Source organism: Ischnura elegans, chromosome 2 (assembly GCF_921293095.1).
Source record: "Ischnura elegans chromosome 2, ioIscEleg1.1, whole genome shotgun sequence".
In the NCBI taxonomy this organism is placed as follows: Eukaryota; Metazoa; Arthropoda; class Insecta; order Odonata; family Coenagrionidae; genus Ischnura; species Ischnura elegans.
Genome location: NC_060247.1, coordinates 89,757,662 through 89,779,829, shown reverse-complemented (window position 1 = coordinate 89,779,829; position 22,168 = coordinate 89,757,662). Strand labels below are relative to the sequence as shown.

At 37.6% G+C, this 22,168-nt stretch overlaps 1 protein-coding gene across 1 annotated transcript in view; it reads left to right on the top strand.

The window, feature by feature from the left end:
* The first annotated feature begins 6,905 nt into the window (after positions 1–6,905).
* The window catches only part of LOC124154150 (sepiapterin reductase-like), a 31,306-nt gene continuing 16,043 nt past the window's right edge, over positions 6,906–22,168 (top strand). Inside the window, exon 1 of the mRNA XM_046527689.1 lies at positions 6,906–6,923. The gene's annotated coding sequence lies outside the window, so the exon portion shown is untranslated. The remainder of the gene's footprint in view (positions 6,924–22,168) is intronic.

The following is a 22,168-nucleotide window of genomic DNA, read 5'->3' as shown; positions in this document are numbered from 1 at the left end:
AATAATGCTCCTACAGTATTAAATGAGAAATGATTTAAAATGCTGAATCACCGGCTTCTGAAGGAGCATTGGGCCAGCGTTGAGGGCAAACTTAACAGTAGATGAGTAAGATATCCGTATTATTAATACAGTATACAAGTCATCTCTTTATAGCTAATAGAGTCCTTCACCCATTGATTGGATGAATTGTATTCGAGGATGGGAAGAGCCAAAGTGAACTGGGTTGGGAAATACAAGGAAGTAATCGATCGAAAGGCTTGAGATAATAGAGACGTATGAGATTACAGCAGGGATATCAACTGAAACGAAAACGTTAGGAAACGAAACAGCGAGGCAAATAAAAATACGAGGCCTAGGTTTAGTTCCGTTGCCTCACGAGATTTAAATCACCAAGGAGTTTAGTTTCGACCCGGGACGAAGCTTTAATCCCGGGAACCAAACTAAATTAGTCAAAACTCCGCTGCTCATAGTTAAGTTTCGATCCCAGAAGTGAGTGAAGGGGGAGAAGAGGGAATAGTTTCGACCCATTACGTTTTATATACGTGTAGATAGGTTAAAACATTGATCTTAAAAATCGAATGGCCGGTTTGCGTTCACCGTTCTCGTGTTAATGGTAAAAATATGAGTGCCCCCTATAACTAACGGCGGTAGGCCGAACCTCTTCTGCATTCAACCATACTTCGTACCCGGAGTGTGGGTCAAAACTTAAACTGCTGGAAGGTGAAGCACGTGGTCCCTCCGATGCGAAACATAACCTGCGTTTCGTTTCGTCCCAGAATTTTGGTTTAGTTTCGACCCGAAGTAGTTTCGACTCCGATTCCATTTTTATAGAGTTTAGCTCCCTGGGTATAAATCCATCTCGTTTATACATTTTGCTTCCGAGAACAAAACTATTGAAATGTTACTGCTTTTGACTTTCGTTTAGTTTCGATTGACATCTCTGGATTAAAGACACATGCGTTGAAGTATGATTCGATGATGCAGTCTGCATGATGATGAGATAATCCTAAATCACAGAGAGGAAAGGGTTGTCGGGCCAACTAAATGGTAAGGAATAATGATGCGTTGGCGTGGTAGTTGGAGCATTGACTTCATACCCAGCGAACACGTATTAAAATCCCTGATTGAGTATTAAGAGGATGGCAGTTCTAGTAAAACATTGAGTGCGTCGTGAGACGTTAAGATGTGGTCCCCTTTGCCAAGCGCAGGCTAATGCCGACGATTGGTTTCTCTCCATAATTCCTCCTTTACCCTTCCCTCATGGCGCTAATGGCTTAAGCTTTCGACGGAGAAATAAACTAAAAAAACCTAAAGATGACGGAGAAATCATAGATAAAACGGTCATAAGATCGACTGCCTATTTCTGGGGTTCGGGAGCCTTAAGAGTAAGGGAGGAATTTGCCATGTCTTTGTGATGCATTTCAGTTCACCCTAATATATCCCACGTCAACCTTCTCTTTCTACCGTCACCCATTTAAGTTTATGGCTTTCCTCCCCTGTCGCCAAGGCACTAAAAACAGGTTAAAGAACGCATTATTAGGCGTGTAAATACACGCTATATGCTAATGACGTCCTGTCGTGGTTGCGTTTTTTACATTTTTGTATTGCTGGATAGGTTTTTCTAAAGGTAATTAATTAAGCGTCTTAAACCAATCACAAGCTATACCTAAATGCGTAATGGATTGTGTAAGGAAATCAAGTCATCTGAATACGAAGTAGATACCATAGAAAGTAAAGATACTTCCATAGGTGTTTTATGTAAGTAACTCATTACGCACCATTTATAAATTATTCATTAATTTCCTTAATTTATTTGCTGCAGTTTTTTATTCTTTTGGTAAGTCTCTGCCGAAATTGACGTGATAATACAATTAAAACAGCAATGGCCTTCTCTTGGAATGAATTGCAAAATTTTGTCGATATATTTTAATTTTTATGTTTAACGTTATAGAGCATGGTTTAATATTTCAAAGACTCCATCATTCCTCCGGAAAAATAATTTTAAAATACGGTAAAAGGCCAGCCAATTTTTAGGAAGCAAAACTTTTTATTTCAGAAAGACGAGATCAGCTGTAACCCTAGTAGCACAAGAAATGTTGGGCATATGCTCAGATTATTTCAGGGAAATATGTTTTGATCACAACGCATGAGCATATGCTGACAATATGTTTAAAAGATGTTTATAACCACATTTATTAAACACATGCTCGACATATTTCCAGCATATGTTCCGGCGAATTGTTGAGCAAATTTCCCTAAATATATGCTCAACGTGAGTTCAAGGAAATATGCTGAGCATATTTTCATAGAAATATGCTCAACATGTGTTCAACGAAATATGTTGGTTATATTTTCAAGAAAATATGAACAAAATGCGTTCAGAAAAAATTTCGACAACATATCGAGGGGATACGTTCGCTACAAGGGCTACGTATAAGCGCACACGTTTCGTGTCAAATATAGGGAGCGTTCAGGGTTTGAATACTGCACCAGATAATTTTAACTCCTTTAAAATAATTAAAGAACGATAAGCCATGGGTTGCGTCGACGTTGTAGTGTGAATGTTCATGTTGTGATTTCAATGCACAAATCGTACGTTGTTTACGTTGGGAAACTATAACTTTATACAAGAGGAGAGAGCCCAGTAACCTCGGGATCAACAAGAAACATAAAATGTAAGTACATTGGTAGATGAATATACGAAATTACTATTTTAGTACTAACTGTTCTTGTGTGGTATCGTAAAATTTCTCAATGGCTGCTTATGAACTGAATTGTGGTCGTAAATGCCGTATTAAGTTATTCCTGCCATATGTAAATACCTGGATCGAATATGATGCATGAAACCGAATGAGTGCGAAAATGTTCGATCAAAATTAATCATGGAGCCACAATAAAATGTGAAGGAAATGATAAATTCTTGGTCAAGATTAAGAGCCTGTTCTAATTTCGTTTTTGAATCTATTCGTTAACTTTTTTGTTCATGCTAATAGTGTAACAAGGCCATAGAATTATGATAACCGCACCATTTCATGAATGCTAATCTGTATTTAGCCCTCTCTTTCATTGTATAATTTTGAGGCATAATTAACTAATTTGTAACCAAGTATCATTAATGAACTTATTTTGGGAATTATTATCGCAACGAAGTGCTAACAGTAAATATGAGTAGCCTCGACTTGGTATCATGTTAAGACAGTTGCACTGTGATATGTGGAAACGAAGCAAAGAAGGCATAGGTTACGCATGGAGATGGCTCAAAAGGTGTGCATTAGGCCGGCCCTTATTTTTCAGAATTGCGAAGAGTTATGTTTTCCTGGTCTCAAAATGATCCAAATGGTGTTTATATTCACGTGTTAAAATTTGGTTACTTTAAAATAACGCCAACCCGTGCCCCAAGGGCCCTAAGTACTAAGGACCCTCAATTGAGTTTTTTGGTGCCAAAAAAGCGCCATTTCTATGTGAAACGTAAAAGTAAAGATCCTTAGAGCCAATTTTCTGTTTGTTTTGACCTATCTCTAAGCGTTTAGGAGATATCGTCCGTCGTAATGCAATCCCCCCTAGGGCGCCACCCCGCACCGCGGTACCGCTGAGGTATGTCCCACACCACTTACTAGAAACTTCCCCTCAACCCCCTCGCCTCCCTCGGCAAAGACTTTGCTCCTGATGACAAGATTTACATGCTAGTGGTACAGTATTGAATAGGTTGTTCCCCTTGTGTCATGATTAATATTGTTAAAGCCTATAATGTCAATTTTAACCCTTCAACGCCGTCCTATGTACTGGATACCGACCCCTTAAACCTTGATTTTTGCCGCCATACGGCCGCAAACCATTCCAGCAGGCTTTGTTCCAAAGTGCTTTTTATGTACAAAATATTATAAGCATGTTACAAATGTGTCTATGAATAATAAAGGAACGAAGGGAATGAGCAGGGCTTCCAGGGCTCCAACAGTAGATAGAAATATTCAAGGAAGAAGAAACGAGGCAGTCAGTTCACGGATGTAGATCACTGTAGATAGATAGAGATAGTTCTTGTGTATAGTGTGCAAAGGATAGGAAGTGCTAAGCTTTTTAGGATGTAAGGTGAAAAGTGGTGAAATAAATACTTTATCATGAACGTTCATTTTAAGAATAGACCAACAAGGAAAGGCATGTAATCAAGACTAAATCCAGGCATTGAACTGGTTTTAAAAGAAAGTGAAGAAATACTCGGCTCAATTTTACCGACAGTGAGAGAAGTACTGTGTGTTTTCTCTATCACCTAATGGGTTCGAAATTTGTAAGATTTAGTGCGAGAAAAACCGTGAGAAATGCGTCTCATCCATAGCTTAAAACTAGAATTCCTGTTGTTACGGAAAATAAGGCGATTGAAAAGTTAGAAAAATAACGCAAAGAATGGATGAACGTGCAACGGCATAAAGAGAGCGCGAACTTCAGTGGATATGAAGAGAAGAGAATCTTTCGTAACAAAACTTGATGATTTGCTTGACATTGCAAAGAGCGGTACCATTGCATTTTTGACGCGCGAGGAGGAAAGTGCAGTTAATCTCTCGGATAAATGTGCTTGGGCTGAAGAAATAAAGTTTTTACGCAAATAAAGGGAGAACGAAATGCAGTTATTGGTTGAATAGATTTCAATATATTCAAGAAGAAATGAAAAGATGTGGTTCTCCGCTCCTTTTGTTGCATTAGCTCCCATCAGTGACCCGCAGTTCCTACAAAGAATTGTTAATTAGGAAAGTGTTAACCTGGACATAGCGAAAGCAGCACAAAAGAGGTTTTCAAACCACTTGTGGTACATGAGTGAGGAGTTGGAATGCCAGTCATTCTTTGACGGATCCATTTCTAGGTGTGAAAAAAACGTGATACGCCGTATGTGGTCTTGTGTAGGAAAATATCATCCACCGAAGAAGGCATTCTATAAACGTAAAGACATGAATAAGGTATCTATACAAAATTTTGTCACCACTAATTCGAGAAAGCTATTTAATGTATTGTATATAAGTATTGCATTCTTTGATGTGAACATGCGAGAATGTGATGAACATACAAGAACGATTTGCAAATTATTCGGGGTCATTAATTGGGAAATGATTGTGCAGCGAGAGGAGTGAAACTAATTCAAGATTTTTAGGCAGTCACGTTGAAGGAAGAGAGCTTTCAAAATTTATTTCTAACAATAAGTGTGACTTTTCATTGCAATACAACCCTTACGTGCGGAAAGGCACTTTAATTGCCAAATATGGGATGCCAGTGAAAAATTAGAAATACAATGACAATATTTTATTTTGGTTAATATACCGAAATTCATGGACAGAGTGAAAATAAATTGATCTCTTGGATTGGAAGTATTGTTATGGCAATTAAATTCTTTCTAACGTAAGCAAATTTCTTACGAGGCTAGATCTTGACAGCAGGAGCGAAGTCTTTGCCGAGGGAGGCGAGGGGGTTGAGGGGAAGTTTCTAGTAAGTGGTGAGGGACATACCTCAGCGGTACCGCGGTGCGGGGTGGCTCCCTAGGGGGGGATTGCATTACGACGGTTGATATCTCCTAAACGCTTAAAGATAGGTTAAAACAAACAGAAAATCGGCCCTAGAGGGCTTTACTTTTACGTTTCACATAGAAATGGCGCTTTTTTGGCACCAAAAAACTCAATTGAGGGTCCTTAGTACTTAGGGCCCTTGGGGCACGGGTTGCCGTTATTTTAAAGAAACCAAATTTTAACACGTGAATATAAACACCATTTGGATCATTTTGAGACCAGGAAAACATAACTTTTCGCAGTTCTGAAAAATAAGGGCCGGCCTAGTGTGCATGACACGTACTGTCGTTAGTTTTTCGACCAGATTAATAAAACTTTACATTAGCACTAACGATTCACTCAGAAATACTCAGGGACAAAAATACTCAAGTTGATTTGCAGTATCAACAGTATTCCTATGGTTCGTGCCTTATATAAAGCCGATGTCCCACGGTCAAATTTGCATCAAAATTTTTGGACAAAAATTTTGTTGCAACTGGACGGGGGTGTCCCACGATGCATCTCATTTGGACGAAAAACAAACGAAAGACTCTCCACTCTTGTCTTATGTTTAGCAGTGCTGATAAATGTGCCTTTCAAGAGTTTACTGAGGAGTGGCTACGACGGTCGTGCTGCCTGAAGAAGGCTGAGATAAATCAAGGAAAAGAATCAAGCTATCTTAATAACTACCTGCAATTTAGGCCAATATAAGGTATATTTTAAGTTTTTTTTGTACTCCATCAAATGCTTTAATAAAATTCGATGGCAGTCAGACGATTTTTTTATTTTGTGGAACATGACGGTACTTATTCATGGCTCGACAGCCGAAAGCAGTCGTTCTGTGTGAAATACACTGTTGAAGTCAAGAGCCTTTTCAGTGCTTAAACGCCGGCCGTCATATCTTCCAGTTTCGATTTAATCTCAACGGTATGTGTTTATTTGTTTCAAATATCGCGCTAGAGAGCAATCAGTTGGTCTGTTTCTACGCACTAAACAGAAATTCATCGTATCTCTTAATCGTGTGAGTTCGACCTAATTACTATGGGTATGACCCTAGATTTACTTTCCCTTCCAAGGGGTTTCCTCCCACGGTACATTACTTAAAGCGTTGGCAGTAGTTGGTACAACCCTCCCTGTTTAATTACTCTTCATTCTTCTATGTATTAAATGAGGATTACTTATTCTTACGTAACGACTGTGAAAGTATGTATTCCGAACGATTGCGACACTAGAGGTCACGCGATGGAGGGATAATAGATTTAAGGAGGTTACCGTCGCTTCACAACCGAACCATATTCGCTCGTGCCTCCGCCGAAGTAGGTTTGTTCTGTGCGCGACTCCTTGAGGCGGTTTGCTGACGCCGTTTGACCAAAAGATCCGCCCGGCCTAGCAGAAGATGTGAGTTGTTGTATGTTCATGACACATGTCGCCCCGGTTAATAAGCTACTACCCTTGCAGAAATTGTGTCTTCGAATTTGGAAACGAATAGCTAAATAATGAAAAGGGACAGAAAAACTACTTCATTAAATATTTATAAATTTAATTATCGCGCTTGCTAAACCGAAGTCAAGCAATGAGCACTTCAGAGGGTAAAGTCTTTTCACACTAAAATATTTATTCACACTTGTCGTCATAGTAATGAGGAAGTATCCAGCAGCGTAGATGAAAATGTCGATAGGTATTTTAAACATTGTCGCGTTTGTACCCAAGAGAAGATGGCTAATGTTATCATTATTTTCCTAGTTTCAATCAACTTTAAAGCTAAGATATTGTATTTAAAATTACAACCAATTGCTTTGCTTTGTGAGGAATTTTTTTATATTTCCAAAAAAATATTCATAGCGATTTCATGCCTTCAGGTCTTTAATGTTTCGATGAAATTCAGTTTTAAACTAGCGAGTTGACAAATTTGGTCGAGAAAATCAACGCCTTTCTTCAACTTTACTATCTAGAAAACTGCTGCCTATTCTGCTTTTGAGACGTCAAGTAGGGCCAGCTACTTAAGCTTGAGATGCGATTTCTTCTTTACAAGCCTTCACTCCGTCTTCTCCATTAGTGTCATCACCTCGAGCCCCAAGTATGTTTGGTCTGCCTCGTTAGCCCTAAGCGACGCGACGGGGCCATGTGCTTCGTTTTCCATTTCTTCTTTTTTGGACAGTAATCAACGAAGATGTTTCCTTCTAAACAGTCAGCGTATACCAGGACCCCTTCGACATATTTTCTCGTCTCTTGATGAAGCTTCGAAACCACGGGTTTTAGTCCACTAGAACCATTCATACTGTGTGGTATTCTTTCGGGCAGTGTGTTGAAATTCTCGTCGGATGTACTTCCTGTGTGTGGTTATTTTTATTCATAATTTTGGATCATACGAAATGTGAATTGTATTGAAAGGCAAAAAAGAGACTCGAAAGTTTGTGTGTATACTAGGCTATAATGAATTTATTGGCGGAGTGGATCTGAAGGACCTGTAATTGCATTCGTACCTAATGGAAAGAAAGCGCCAAGTCAAGTATTAAGACCTTACTGTGGGGTTAGACACCTAGTCCACGTTCTCTCCTTGATAATTTCCGCTTCCTCTGCAATTCTTGTTTTAATTTCCTTGGTCAAAAATTGACTATTTTCTTTATCTCGTGGACTTGGTTAATAAATACCAATGCCTTACGCCTAGACAAACCTTCCGCCATTTCTCATTGGTGTATTCTGGACCATAATACAACAATTTTCATTGGATTGAATGTATATGAATATGTCGATCGTAGGAATTCGGGTACAGGAGTTCGAACCCCTCCACTAAAATATTTAGGATTTAAAATATGCTCGTAGGTGTACCCTTCAAAATGAAACCTCCCTTGGAATGTACCCTCTCCTAATGAATCCCCGCTGCTCAACGAAAAACTTTTGGCTGTGAACCTGAGTATAAATACGGTGAAATTATACTTTGTTGCACCTAAACTTATGTCGTTTATAATTAGTTACATGCACAATGTTCTATATCCCCGAGTTTACCAGTAGTAACCGGCGAAAGGTTGATCAAACCGGAAGTCAAAGATTGGATTCTGAAGACAAACTAAATTGTGAACCAACGGAAGAAACCGCATTCCGTACCTAAATAGTCAAACCGTGACCAAGAGAAATAACAGTAGGTAAATAAGTAGACGAAACCTCCAATATCAAAAAAGAAACATAAATTATGACTCAAAAAAGGCTATTCGGGCTTCCAGCCGGGTGGTCTCCCTCCATTCTGCCGACGTTTCGGAACACGAGTCGGGTTCCGAAACGTCGGCAGAATGGAGAGAGACCACCCGGCTGGAAGCCCGAATAGCCTTTTTTGAACATATTCGCCGGGAAAGCATCAGATTTTACTTCATTAATTATGACTGTTTACGAAAGTAAAAAAAAAACAAGGTTTGACTACTTAGGTACGAATTGCAGTTTCTTTCGTTGGTTCACAAATTAGTTTCGCCTTCGGGATTCAATCTTTGACTTCCATTTGATTGGATATCTCCTTCCAATTCTCTCATCGGGACAATCCTCAGCTCCTCCTTCGCCCTAATATAATTTTCTGAGTGCTTTGTTCTATATGCTACAGAAGTAGTCTTCCCCGGCCCGCTTTGGTACCCGCGCTTCCGAGCACGTCTGCTGCCGGCCCCCTATCCATCTCGCACGTGGCTCATCAACTTTCCTCTCACGCCGACGTGATGTTACGTGACGCATCTCCACGCCACCCTTACCAGCGCCTTGTTCTTCACCCACTACAACCGATTCTTCCAATTTATTTTTCCCTTTCACATAAACTACGTAAAGATCTCGCCACGTTTTCTGTGAATGTTAGTTAGATTTTATGAGACTAAACTTTCTTAGTTACACTAAATTTTCTTTTCTTTCTTTTTTTCCTTCTCTCAGAATTGGGTTTTCTTTCCGTTTCACAATACTTCGATTATTATGTTTATCATCTCTACCACATTTTTTATATCTCCGTTCGTGGATTTATAAATCTTCCCATTCATTAAGTAATATCACTAACCAAAGGGGAACATCCCTTATGTTAATTGAGTTTGTTTTAGTGTTAGCTTCCCGTACCTCGGGCTTTGGTTTAAAATTCGGCGGCAGAGTTTTTACAGGGGAAGCCAGATTCCTGATGTGGCTTTTTGTGGAGGCCTCTCTGTAGTATCAAGTGCGCCTCTCCATCCGTCGGATGAGACGTAAACCTGCGTTCCTTTCGGCACCTTTCGTCAATTAAAGTTTCGTTTCGTTAATCAAGGATAATGCCGCCGTCGCAACCATCTACCCATTTACTGCCAAAGTTGCGAAAACGCAACATTATTAAGAAATACATAAAAATTATCTTAAATGAATGCTATTAATATATAATTCATTTCCGTAAAACATACGTTGAAACTCATTTTAGTTAGATAGTAATGATTTTTTTATAAATATTTCGATATTTTGAAAAATACTCAAAATATGTAACTTATGAGGTCACTTGTTACGCAAGATAAATGTGTTTTCTTAAGAGTAACTATTCCCTTTATTAAGTGTTTCCTTGGTTCATATGTACAGTGGCGGAAAAAATTAACGCAAAGCTCGTTGGCGTCTGAGAGCGGCCAGTTCAGGAACTACTTGTCTTCCAAAATTTTGCCCTCGTAATGCTTTCATACAACCGGGAGTTTTAAAAGCAATATATCCCATATGCCGCGAAAATAATCATGCCCGTCGCATTATGACTAGGCGCAAAAGATCCAGCTACGAATTCTTCGCAATATTCTCCGAAGTATGCTTCGCCCTCGACTCACCTAGAATAGAGTTTACTCTCGTCGGGACATCGGTGGACAAACCCGACGTATTGGGTATTGAGACTGCCTAAGAACCTAATCGTTCCGGTAGTGTAGTGGGTAAAGTATCATGCTACGAATCATAGGTTCCACGGATCAAGTCCCAGTGACGGATGCATTGATGCTGCACACACACACTTTAAAGATTTTTCTTATCTTAAAACTTCTCAATGCCTATCACAAGGTCCATATGATGTTGCATGGCTATTGAATTCTTACGCGCTTATTTATTTGTTGAAAGTCAACTACTACATTGCATAACCATTGGGGCAGTTGACTGTGGAGTGACTTTTGACTACCATTTCCGCGTCGTCCAACTCAAGGCCCCTAACATTAGCTGTATGTGCAATGTGTCACGGCCTAATACTCCTTCCACATTTCAAGGGAAAATTCCTCGGAAGTTCTGCAGAGCTGAGCGAAGGCAGAACATCGAGCCGCCCAAACTCAGTAGTTCTCAATCGGGAAATTTTGGGCGTCTGCGTATGTATTAAATCAAAAACATTGAGCAAATGGTTAAGTTAACATAGGTTAGACTTACCCTTAAATTTTACAACAAAATGAGCATTACGCTTACATTTTAAAATGTTTCATCATAATCATAGAACTAATGTAATTTCGAATTCATGGAAACATTGGACTTCGCGTTTTCCGCAGTTTATTTAGTCCCTACTTTGAACTTTTCATTACTTTTAGCTCTCAACATCGGTTTTGGAATAGAATACATCTCACAATCAATTATTCTAGGTAATTTCGCGTCAGAAATGCGGTTGTAAGGCATTTATGTTAATTTGTATACTAATTTTTAAAATTCCTTAATCCGATATCGATTTTTGTCGCTCTAAGTTCAAAAGACTTATTAGCCAAAATGTAGCAAATAAAAAAGGAGTTGCTCATTAGCTTTATCTATCAATGGAGAAATTTTATTCTTGTAATTACATGAATTACAATTTATTTAGACATCTTCATTTTCTGGCCGAATTTCCAATATTCCTTATTCAATGAAGAGGAGCGATAAGAGTTTTTTTCACCATACCGTGAATTATACTTTGTGGTCGAATTTTACAATTGTCTTAGCAAAAAATATATTTCCAGTTAGCCACCTAATGCTTACAAAAAATTTACTTCATATACAGAACACATTTTCTTATCACGTTCTTACGAAGGATTTACTCCCATGATTGTTGCATAATTAAAATGTGCATCAAAGATAGACTTCTGAAGCAGTCTACTTATCAAGATAAAAGTAAATGAGTTTAATTGTGGACATTAAATACTTTGCGGAAAACGAGTCGGACAAAAAAACGGAGTATACAGGTAAATGACTGCATGATACAGCATGTGTGTTACAGAGAAGAGGAGAATTATGCTGGCATTGATAAAGAAAGCTAGCATCGAATATCGGAATTGAACAAAAGAAACATTCGCTGGAATTAGGAGACATAAATTCGAGAATCATTTGGTTGAATATGCCTGAACGAGAAATTCACGAGGAAAAATATATCAGTCCATGATATGTATCAACTTGTAGCTAGGAATAAAATAATTATAATTCGATTACTAGGGAAAAAATTCTAGAAAAAAATTCATTCTCTTCTTTTTACTAAAAAATATAGTCGAATTCCATTAAGTTCCTTTCCACCCATTCACATTTCCGTAACCTTTCCAGTTTCCTAAACAACTTTCAATAAGTAAAAATCATAATACTTTTCTGGTTCTCATTTTATGCGTTTATAGAATTGAAAAACATTTAACGCGTAGTTCTGATACATCTATTTTAACAAAGATCTGAATTTTAATTAATTATGCTATTCAAATATGCGTTCGTATGGATCAACTTTGTGATTAAAAATCAAGTTTTAAAGAAATTATGAAGTTCAAATAATGTATTTACACCTCTCATTTCCCTATAAAAGAAATCGTTTACTGACCAAATTAATCAATTTCTTCGGATAACAACACGAAAGAAATGATTGAACCTTAAAATGGCCATCACATATGCCGTTACCTAAATATATTCGCCTTGGCATTTCTCTTCAATTGATGTTACCTAAGTTGTTCCAATATAATCCTCGGGAAACTATTATTGAGCATAGAATATTGAGCAAAGCATTGCAATACTGAACTAAAAACAGACAACTGATTTCTCGGAAGTGGCTCAAAAAAGTGCTTTCATTCTGCTGTGAGGAACTCTATAGGAGTATTTCCTTGAAGGGGAGAAGAGTAGGCCGTGACACATCGCTCATGCAGCTAATGGTTAGGGGCCTTGAGTTGGACGACGCGGAAATGGTAGTCAAAAGTCACTCCACAGTCAACTGCCCCAATGGTTATGCAATGTAGTAGTTGACTTTCAACAAATAAATAAGCGCGTAAGAATTCAATAGCCATGCAACATCATATGGACCTTGTGATAGGCATTGAGAAGTTTTAAGATAAGAAAAATCTTTAAAGTGTGTGTGTGCAGCATCAATGCATCCGTCACTGGGACTTGATCCGTGGAACCTATGATTCGTAGCATGATACTTTACCCACTACACTACCGGAACGATTAGGTTCTTAGGCAGTCTCAATACCCAATACGTCGGGTTTGTCCACCGATGTCCCGACGAGAGTAAACTCTATTCTAGGTGAGTCGAGGGCGAAGCATACTTCGGAGAATATTGCGAAGAATTCGTAGCTGGATCTTTTGCGCCTAGTCATAATGCGACGGGCATGATTATTTTCGCGGCATATGGGATATATTGCTTTTAAAACTCCCGGTTGTATGAGAGCATTGCGAGGGCAAAATTTTGGAAGACAAGTAGTTCCTGAACTGGCCGCTCTCAGATGCCAACGAGCTTTGCGTTAATTTTTTCCGCCACTGTACATCAACATTTTTTTTTAAAAGATAGTACAGCTTATATTTCGTATGAAAGTCAACATGACATATTCCTAACGTAAACGAAAACAATTTTAACCTTCAATTCCTCCCATGTCCAATTAAATCGCCATATCTTATCCCCCTCCGCAACCCCAGGACTAATATTAAAGCCCTATGCAATGGTTTCAATAGCAGTGTGTGGGATTTTACTACGTGCATTCGTTTACGTTATTTTCGATTATGACACCATGGAAAGTTAACTGTTTCACCGGATCCTCTGCCGTCGTCTCAATTTTAAAATTCCTTAAAACGTTTCTTAGTTTTATAAAACGGGTTTTACCGCGAGCAACAGGCTTAGTAATTAGTTTTCACGGAAATAAAACCAACAATAAGATGAGAAACTCTACAAAATATAACCCAACACTAGAAAGTTAACGAAATAGAACGCTCAATAACCACATCATGGAATACAGCACAACTTAGAACAATATTACCGGGGTGAGTCAGGGGTGGGTTTTTATCATGTGCAATTTACAACAATTGAAGAGCGTCAACCGTGCCTAAACAGTTGCCTTTGAAATTTAAGTATTACCCCGTTTACACTACGATCATATCGACGTTGATCCGTACGCGCGTAACCCCAAAAAGTCGTGTAAATGCGCAGTTACCATCGTAGGCCTTAGTACCTAACACTGCAGAACTTACGATGGTTAGCGCTAGTGCACCGAGGAAAAAGAGTTAGGAAATGAAGATCGATGCATATACGATTCTATCGCGCCGTTGAAATCTTGATACGATAACTGATGTTTCATAAATAACTCTAATATATCAAAGATACATAGGGCAACGATTGAAGACATTAATGAGCAGGTAATGGAAGGACGTAAGGGGAAATTTTTTTCTGATGTTCTATTTAGCAAATGATATCGGATATTCTACACTAGACCAGTAAGGGCTTTCTCTAACTCGTTAACGAATTGTTGTTAACGGGTTGTTAACGAAAGTCCTCTCTTGCAACGACACCCTCTTATCGAAAGTGTTTCTGTGTCTCACCTTAACGACAGCTCGTCGTTGCAAAACAAGACCACGGCTCGTCGATAGCAAACAATACACCGTCGGCGCCTGCGAGTGAGGCTAGAATTTTCAACCAATCACAATGCCTTATTTTTTCGTTCGGTAGGATCAAGAAGCAGTGCCTAACTACGGTAACTAATAAACGATAAATAGTCACCATAAATAAACAAGAAGCTGCTAAAGAACGCACCGGTCGATTTGGAAAAGAATAATAAATGATGGAGAAAACTGATGAGTATTATTTTAGTAGTGGATTCATTTACTGTTTTTATGATGTGTCGTAATATATTTCCATGAAGAACGAAATAAAATAAGGGGAAATTAGTGTAAATAAGCGTGTATATTCAAGGATTCAACAGTGGTCGATGGAAGAATATCGACAACTTTTGGTGCATAATGTATCGTAATTTTCAAGTATAATAGGGAAGTGCACTAATTTTTTTTATTGCTGAATTTGAAAGTTTAGCCTAAAAAAGAAACATTAGTATAGTCACTTTTATTTTCTGCATCTGGGGTATGCACTTTAAAACGTTTTGAAAGTCGGAAAATTTCATGTTGCGCTGAAACACAGTGTCTCCATCTTGATTGAGATGTGACGTCACAAGGCAGTAGTCACCAGTGGAGTATCGCTGAATTCCGTCGCCTTCTTTAGCGCGGCGAGAGTTTCCGGGAATCGGTGGAGTTTGCTTCCTAAAAATGTCGTCTAGTACCGAAAACGTGAATTCAAAATAGAATTATAAATGATTTTTTGTTCCAAATTTCATCTTGACGTCGAAACAAAAGCCTGGAGAAGATATTCATTCCCGTGCCTTAAGCACAAGCTATACGGAATAAATGGTTGAAGGCTGCTCCTGACTCTTACCTATCGATGATATTCTGTTTTGAAGATCACTTGAAGGTATTGTAAGATCAAATTGATATTTATATTATAATAATTTACTTAATAGGTACCTCAGTCACATCAGAAAGTGTGTTGAGTCAAAATATAGCATCTTCCGCGTAGACCTACGTAATTTATAAACTGAAAGTAGTTTGGTTAAAGAATTATGGCGCGACTGTTTTTTTACACGACCGGGCAAAATGCGTACTTTGCCCATGATATGTGCATATATGATAACAAACGATTTTTATTAAAGTTAATCTTTATTTGTTGAAATTAGTACATTTATAGGTGATACAGATATAAAGGTACACGGCAGGTCGCGCGGCGTAATTTGTACTCCACTGGTGACGGGTTCATCTTGCTGATCCAAAAAATTAGCTACAATACCTCGAAAACTCGCAATATAGGCAGTCAAAGTACATTGTAAGAATACACGAGACCATTATAGCCCAGAATGTACGTACAATGTCGAAATCCTTGGTTTTCAAAGATTGACGTATTTTATACGCCAGCGCGCCCGGTCCAGGGTTATCAACTTTTATTTCATCCTATTTGTTAGTTGAAATCATATTTCAGAATGGTTCTTTTAGCACTGCTACTGAGGCAAACTGGTAGTTACTGAGTACAAGGTACTGAGGTATGTACTGAGTAAGTAAACTCCCTTTGGAGTAATGTGAATTACAAGTGTTCGAGATATATGGCATTTTATATTCGCTTTGTGTTCTTATTAATTATGCCTGTACGCATATTGTTGCTTGCCGCGAGCCTTTAATGGTATGTGCTCTTGCAAGAGTGGTTTTCATTTTTAATGTGGAAGTTGGTCAGTATAAGCAAAGAAAAAATTAACATTTTAGCGCACACCAACCCTTGTAGTCTTCGTATCTCTGCGTTTGTAATGACACTGCTAAAATACCTAAACGCCATAATGATGATTAAAAAATTGTCTTATGTCAATGATTGCTGCAATTATAATTAATGATAAACTTGATGCCGTATGATCACAATGAAGACAACAAAAAATAATGCCATGACGCAGTCTTTAACCACGGTCCTTCGGATGAGATCTATCATATAAACGTGCACGCTACCACTACCCCAACCGACCCATTAGGATAAAGTAGACATTTTAAATTTATATATATAACTTGTAAAAAGTAACGCATGAAAATTAATTACAGCCTAACTAACGCCCTAATTGAAAAAGATGGAGCAAGGTACGCGGTCTCCCCTTGTTAGCCTTAACGTCTCGCATTTCTATGGAGCGTTGAACCTGTCCTCCTTATTCAGTAATCATAAATACATCAAAGTTTGGTATACCATTCATAAATCGTTGGAATTTTCCTTCTCCCAACCAAGATTATATTTTCTTGAACCCATCCTGGACAGCGAACCATTGCAACAACCAGCCAGCTCGGAAATAAGGCTAACATCCCATGATTCTAGTTGCGAAGGGCGAACGTTCCGGCCGGCGTGAATACATACGCAACGAATAAGTCTTGCAGCAAACGTCTGAAATATGTTTATTAGTTTGACTCGGTTCTTACAAAAAAAAAGTTTTGGCATGATAAACGGCATTGTGTCAAAATATACCCAGCAAAAAATAAATGCCATCATGCATTTATTAAAGATTCAATGTGCTATTCGTACAACTCTTTCCAAACTTGAAGTTGACACGTAAATGAATATTAATATATTATGCAATGATGAAGTCGTTTACTCAAAAGAGAAGCAGCCACATATATATTCTAAAGATATTTTATGACAGCAAAAAACGGATACCCTCAAATTCTGTAATTTTTCTATGCAATAATAGTGGTAGAACTAAACGGTGTAGAAGCTGCCTTCTGCTACTGCCTTGTGACGTCACGGCCAATATTCAACATGGACACCCGTTTTCGCGGCCTTTGAATTTTTCCATATTTCAGACGGTCATCTCGAATAAAGTATTCACTATTAGGATTTAAACTGTGGTTTTACGACATTATGTTATTCTGAACTCTAATTTAAAAAATGTGTTTGGTGCATTTGAAACACTAGTGCACTTCCCTATTATCTTGAAGAGGACTTTGTCAGTTACTTACTCGTTCACCTGCGCCTGTAATAATTTTACTCTTGCGATTATAGTAGTGACAAAATTATTTTTATTAGTATTGTAACAATGTAAATTTCGGAGTACATCTTCAGCCACGGCTTGTTTTCGTTTGCTTTATTTCCGCTATAAGTCCACAACTTCCACAGCGGTAGTTATTCAATTAGAAAAACTTATTGACGCTTTCATCATATTTTGGGATGTTTGAAATCAATTCGTTGATAAAAAAATACCTAGATTACGCGGATGTCATGGAAGGAATCATCGCGAGTGATGTGATAGTGAATTCGTGTCACATACCTAACGCTTTTTAGTGTCAATTTCTTGAGTAAAGATTACGGAATTGTTAATGTTGTTGGTGTTGTTGTTACTTATTTTTATATTCTACGCAAAGCGAAGATAAGCACAATAAAGTAAACATAGAAAAAAATGTCCATTTAAGGAAGTAATATAAATATTTTCATAGTCACCCACCATGTTGGGGCATCGAATTACTGATTAAACTCACACAAAAGCAAAACGTAGCAAAGGTTAATTTTTTGTAGCCACAATTAGGCATAGAAAATCACTGCAATCAGCAACTGCAAATGATACTAAAGTAAATGTATGCATGTACCCATCAAAACACAGGCATATTTTTCGTTGGGACTTAGTTTAACAGCATTGCAAAAGTTAAAAGTGACGACTAATTAGTTCTGAGTAAAAGAGGGAAACCGTTATTTTTTTCGTGAACGGTGGCTTTAGCCAGCCAAAAAAAAGGCGTCAAAGATCCGTATCCGTAGGCGGCCATATCGGGGGTTATTCAAAAGGTCGTTCCGAATCAAAAATCCGGCGAAAATTAGGATTATGAGTATTCCTAAGTCGCCTTCTCTGCCCTAGATGCTTGATTACATTTGCTCTTTCATCAAGAGTGATTAGCTCCCTACCTAAAAAATGAAGTCCCATCAATCGAGCCGAAAGAAACTACCGACTAGAAATAATCGAAGCACCATAATACCATAGTACCATCATACCATATCCTTCCGTCAAAGTATAGCCCGTGTAGCTCACCTAGATCAAGATGGATTTGCTGTATATCGCTAATAATATTTCTCTTTTCCCTTCTAATTCTACATCAGTCAATGAACTTAGAAGTATATTCTTCAGTTATAACACCATTGTCTACAAATACACTTGATGCTATAGCAGCAGCTGCACGGTGAGATACCCCGTATTGATCACAATGAAAAGCTGTAGTTTATAAATTTACCCTAATTTGCCATGGTGATTTATATTTTTTTGGGTGTACTAGGCATGTGATCTTCCTGGTCAACAAATTTCTCCTTGATTGTTGAACTTTGCGTTGCGTCATTTAAAACCTCAACATCTTCACTTTCGGTTTCAATAGGGTTAACATGCTGCCTTTTTAAGGTGCAATTTTGCCTTTCAATTCTAGGGGCCAGTTTTATTGTCATTTTGATCTAAAGGACTATTTAAAACTTCGCAAAAATTATCCTCAAGTAATTATTACAAAACTCAGAAAAACCGGCAAAATTGCAAAATTTATAATTTTTAATGATCTGGTGTGATCGGTAATAACAGTTTAAAACCATAAATATGCATATATTAATAATAAACTATGCTATTTGTAACCATTTTTTGCTGTTGCGTTAAAAGATATTAATTTTATTTCATTTTTTTACAACGAAAAAAAAAACAATTTCTTTCATTTTTGTCATTTTTTCAGGTGCTTTGCGGGATCGGAAGATGACGTCCGATTTTAATAATTCTTTTTTTGTTTTTCTTGTACTAACGTATCGCAACTTTTCCGCGCTATTACGACACGAAATTTGTAACTTGAGTTTTTTCGCACCACCCTATTAAACATCGTAAATATCTCACAAAGCAGTGATCAACTCTTTAACTTCTTCGCGGGCTGACGAATAACAGATGGCGTTTTCGGAGCCTCATTTGTTTAATGCAAACAAAGGAGAAATATGATTGGTCGAGGCGCCTAGCCTCGCGTGCGGGTGCCACTTTCGTACCGACAAAAGCATTACGTCACGAATTTGTCGGTTGCACCGACAATCTGTCGGTAGCGGCGTTTTGTGAATCACATTTCTATCGGTGCTACCGACGATCGTCGGTAGCTACCGACACCGACGATCGTCGGTATCCGTGTACAGAATTCCGCCCCAGTTTTATGTATTTCTTTATTTACAGGTTAACCATGTATCGTTACATTATACTTCACAGATGATGGAAAATGACAAACATACACAAAATGTTAACCAATTAAAAACGTTACAGGATTTCACGATTAAATTCGCCACAAATAAATATAACATTTAAATGAAGACATGGAGAAATCAATACTCGAGCCGAATTAAGCCGAAATCTAAGCCTTTTCTAGTTAAATAATAAGAGCAATATGTACAGTCTTTAATGCGTGAATATTCTTTAATTTTTTGACGTATTCTCTCAAAGAATCTAGATTCTTAAAGGCTTCACGGACTGTTATGACTAGTTTTAGTTATACGTTCTCATCACTCTGGATGGCTTGGAGTTGAAGACATAATTTGCTCTATGGTAATTCAAAAAACAAGCAGGTGAAGATTTTCAGCTATAACGGGATCCATTAAAATTTACTAATAAAGGAGATAGGAACAATATAAATAGGAATTGATAATTTAAATTAAAGAGAAATTTCTAGAGGAATAGGGCATTGTCGGAGGATTTTAATGTCGAGCAAGGGTTTTCAAGTTGACAAGGGATTGAAGATTTGAAGTATTGCAATCAGACAGTGAGATTCCTAAATCGTAATTATTTAATTTGAGAAATTTACTTTGAACACGTTAGAGCCGGATTGAGTCGATATTATAATAAAGCGACCAGTTAACAATATATTCCAATTTGGAACGTAGCAAAGCGACATATCTACTGTATTAACTGCATGAATATTGTTAAAATTTTGCAGATTCCTGTAATGAATCCTACATTCATCAAAGTTTTACCGACAGTTCGGTCTAGCTTTAGTTTTAGCACAGAAAACATTAATACTCTTTTGCTTCTTAATTTCAAGGATTTCGGTTTCCTCACGCCGTCACGTCGCTTAGTGAGCCAAAATAAAAAAATGAAGTTATCGCAAATCAACCAAAAACAGTTGATATTCATTATTAAGCATGTACTCTTTAAGATAGGGTAGCATAAAGAGCATGGAATACGTTAATATAATTTTTACAGCTGGTCAAAGTAGAGCATGTCAGTGATTTTAGCGACCTAATTTTTTCCGTTGAAAATAGTTAAATTTGTGGCTTCATTACAGTCGTTGTTAAGATTATTGGTTTCAAAGTATTTTTATCCATAAAATTGATCTTTATGAAATGAATATAGTGTTTGTTTCATTTTACTAGTTAATTAATATTTTTATAATTTTTCAAAAACTGTTGATTTTTCATTGACTTTTTTGTTTATCGGTAATTATCGTTTATATCAACATCAGGCTTCACGGAGTTATTTGCACTGTAAGATAGACAAAAGCATATAGAACAATTTCCAGAATGCAGTTTTTGCTATAACTTGCGATTCTAATTTTAACAACCATATCTATGTAAATCCACCACGGCCACTCCGACCACTGTTGCGGCTGGACTAAGCGTAGGAAGGATATGATATCCGTGCATAAAGACGACGGAATGCCTGTTCAATGACATTGGTCACTTGAATACATATTTTATGAATAATTTTCATCTTGACTTTTGCGCATTATACTATAAATGGATAAATTCAACGAACATCTTGCCGCAAATAACAATTTATTGCTATATTGGTGACGCATTTCTACGACGAGGTCATTGAGAGGTTTCTCAGTAGAGTTATGGGCTAAAATATCTTTGAAAGGATTTGCCTAGAATAGGGTAGTTTCCTTCATCAAAGAAAACGAAATGCATTGATTGCGTTTCGTTACCCACCGTTTGTGTATTCATAATATACCAATTATTTGGTTTTAGAAATCCGTTTAGACGAATGGCAACGATAACCTCATTTGAAAAAGGCCAGATTGGCGCCCGTGCGATTCCACTCCACGCGACGTCACAGGCACCTAGTTTCTAAACGAGTAGATAGGAGTTTTAAATTGTCTGAGATTACTAAAGCCCGTATGACACTTAATATATCGGCGTAATATATCGGCGCGCAATATTGGTTAAAATATTGGGCTTTAGGCATCGTATGACACGTACCAATATTTACACCAATATTGGCCGTTATAGTGTTCTGATACCCCACTAGAGAACGCCACATAACACAAAATAACAAAAGAGCATCTCAAGACGCAGATTGATTGCCAATGAGCATTGAGTTTACATTACTACAAAACTCAGTGTAGAGTATTTATGCCAATGAGCTACAGAATGGGAGGTGGCATAATAATTGTAAATTTAATAACTATTTCAAGGGCTGCAAAGATATTTTCGAATTGCTCGAAATTTCATTCGGGTGAGTTCCTTGAATGATGAGAGATTGGAAATATTGTGATCTCATAGGTGAGCCAAGATAACGTAGCGGCTCGTTTTGGCTGGAATATGTTCATCGAATAAACAGAGATTGTGTCATCAATTGGGACTTTCACCCGAAACTTTAGCGCTCAAATAATGAAAAATAGTTTAATAATTGTAATTTAAACAAAATATAGACGCAATCGAGGAGAATCACGACGTTTTTATTCATTAAATATCCGAAATGTAATTTCCGAATTACCCACTTTAGACAGTTGATGTTTGTGAATTTATGTTCTCTCAAAGTACATATTAATTATTTGAGCTATTCCATGGATTGCTATGCTTCTAAAGTTTTTATATATGATATTAAAATTCCGAGGTGAAATGTTTTGCAAAGAGCTTCTAGATTTGGCCACTAGGAGTCGACAAG